The sequence below is a fragment of the Glycine max genome, chromosome 1 (genome assembly GCF_000004515.6).
Source record: "Glycine max cultivar Williams 82 chromosome 1, Glycine_max_v4.0, whole genome shotgun sequence".
Lineage (NCBI taxonomy): Eukaryota > Viridiplantae > Streptophyta > Magnoliopsida > Fabales > Fabaceae > Glycine > Glycine max.
Window position 1 is genome coordinate 40,998,966 of NC_016088.4, and position 3,121 is coordinate 41,002,086.

General features: G+C 34.5%; 1 pseudogene; it reads right to left on the minus strand.

Moving 5' to 3' along the window:
- Positions 1–855: 855 nt before the first annotated feature.
- On the minus strand, positions 856–2,829 carry LOC121174713 (receptor-like protein 6; annotated as a pseudogene).
- Positions 2,830–3,121: the final 292 nt, after the last annotated feature.

The window sequence follows — 3,121 nt, forward strand, 5'->3', positions numbered from 1 at the left end:
GTTATGTACTCCTAAGTGCCCCAGGGTGGTTTTTCACTGACATAGTATCACATTGCATATAGGCTTGAGTCTTAGCATAATTGTTGCATACGCTTGCTAATTGTTTATTATGAAATTGATGTGTTATTATGTCTTGATCGGAGTGTGCAATTCATGTGTAATGTGATTGATGATTGAAATGTGAATTTTAAATGACAAAGTGGTGGAATTACGTGAGTTATGTTTAAGTAAGTTATATTTCATTTATATGATATGTATATCTAGTTTTCTTGTTTCTCTGTTAGTTAGGAATGTGATAACTCACTCCCTGTGTATTGTTTGTGTTTGGATCCTGTGATGATCTTGAACTTTGTGTTCGGGGGAGAAGATGACTAGGTGAATTGCTTTAAGGAACCTTGTGCTGAAGGATGTCGGGACACAATGCTCTGATAGGATGTGACATTAGGGTATAGGTTTCTATATTAATTGTATGAAGTCTTAGGCAACCTTGTTTGAGCCGGGATGACTTTATTATTTATTTGGACAAGTTTGAATATGATGTAAAAGAAAGTGAATGTGAGCCTTTTACCCTGTTGAAAGGATTTTATTTAAATGTGTTTTAAAAACTTTTAATTAATTATGATTTCTTTTCCTTTTATTAGTACATATATGTATGGGGTAGAAGGTGTCACAGAAGACATGTCTGCATTTGTAACATTCACATTGATTGATAAGTTGTTGTATGAAAGGTCTAGTTCAGTTAAATTTTTAAGCTCGTAAAAAAGTCGGAGGTCAGAAAGTGTACTGAGCTAGAAGATAGATGTTGGAAAAGGGCCTAATAGATGATTGCTACTTAAATCAAAGCTTATTCACAACTCAATGCATACAATATCTCAATTTAGACAAGTTCCTCGTGTTACCAATAGAATATGGAAATGCTCTAGCCAAGTTTGTGCCACTTACTATTAAGGTTTGGAGATACAAATTTTTTGGCACCAGGGATGATAAATTGTTACCATCAAGAGTAATAATGACTGATAGATTCTCAAGTCTTGCTAGGGAAATATCTAAGGGTCTTGAAAGATTGCACCGTGACATTCTCAGTTCTTGTAGGTGATGCAACAACAACAAAGAATTGCACCATTAATATTCATGTCTTGGAACTGATATACTTACACCATCCAGATATAGTTGCCTAACTTTAGTGATATTTTGCACAAGCTTTCGTAGATTTGGTTTCTCAAGTTTCAACTCTTTCCTAGTTAAATAGGAAAGAGTAGAGAGATCAAGAGAGAAAAAAAGACCTTGTCAACTTAGAAATCTCTGTTAGAATCTGCCACACAAAGCCAGCTTCAGGCAAATTCAAGTAAGTTAAATTCTTCAACTTGCTGAATGTAGATGGAATGCCATATATGAAATCATTATCAGCAAAACTCAATTTCTAGAGATGTTGAAGACTGAAAAGAACACTTGAATCATGAAATCCACCAGAAATTGGTTCTCTGTGTAGGTCAAGAGCAGTAACATGTCCCTTTTTGTCACAAAGAACTCCTATCCACCTGCAACAATCATCATTTGCATTCCACTAGTTCAGCCTTCTGCTATTTCTGTTGGACTTAGTCATAGAACCCAACAAAATGAATGAAGTGTGTCATTCTTTTATGGAGAAAAATGGAGAACCATTATATTATTGGTTAGAATAAAAATAGAAAAAGAAATGATTGAAATGTAACTTCTCCGCGCATTAATAAATACTACCTTTCTATAACTACTATAATATATTCCAACAAGAGAAAAACAGAGAGAGAGAGAGAGGAAACATTAGTGAGAGAAAATAATATTTATATTTTCTAGATGTAATTGGGTTATGAGTTAAGTATTTTGTAAACACCTATTATATATTTTTATCTTTCAACAAAAGGTCTGCATCAACCCGGAGACGTAGGCATAATTGGCTGAACTCTATTATCAATTTTGAGTGTGATTATTCCGCATTTGTTTTATTTCTCACAAATCTGATTATAAGAAATTTGCATAATTTCTCAACAATTGGTATCAAAGCTTTGATCATTATTTTTGTCAATTATAATAAACAATCCAAAGGCAATAAGATTTAAGTAAGAGCAATGGCTGCAGAAGAAGGAAAGATGAAAATTGAGAAGTTTTATGGTGCAGACTTTGGCTTTTAGAAGATGCAGATCGAAGATTATCTATATAAAAAACATTTGTATCAACCTCTCTTAGGAAATCAAATGAAAGGCATGAAGGATGAAGATTGGGTTGTTCTTGATAGACAAGTCCTAGGAGTTATCCAGTTGACATTATCCTGCAATGTTGCTTTCAACATTGCAAAAGAAACAATCACAGCTGGTCTTATGGAGGCTCTTTCTAGTATGTATGAAATGCCATCAGCCTCAAACAAAGTTTATTTAATGAGGCAGTTGTTTAATTTGCGGATGAGAAAAGGCATATTAGTAGTGCAACATCTCAATGAACTCAAGATACTCACAACCCAATTGAGCTCAGTTGGGATTGAGTTTGATGAAAAAGTAAGAGCATTGATACTTTTGTCTTCTCTACCAAAAAGTTAGAATGCTACCTTCATAGCTATGAGTAGCTTGTCATGAACTAATAAGTTTAAGTTCAACGATGTTTATGATTTGGTTCTTAGTGAAGAGATCCGATGGAGAGATTCGGATGAATCATCAACCTCTCCAGTTTTGCATATAGAGTCAAGAGGGATATGGACGTGGAAAACCAAAAGACCATAGGAGGTCCAAATCCATGAATCATTGAAGTTCCCACAACTCGAACACTATCGAGTGTTGGAATTTTGGGAAAATTGGGCATTACAAAAATCAGTGCAAGATTTCACCAAATAATTAGCAGGTGAAGGCAGAGGCAAATGTTACCTCCACCTTAGAAGGAGATGATGCATTGATATGTTCTTTAGAGAACAAGGAAGAATCTTGAGTATTAGATTCTGGAGTATCCTTCCATTCTACTTCGTAGAGAGAAATTTTTGAGAATTATGTCCTCAGTAATCTTGGACAAGTTTACCTTGGCAATGAATAATCTTGTCATATAGTTGGCAAATGTGTACTGAAGATTAAGTTGAACAGGTCTGTTTGGGAGTGTTAGA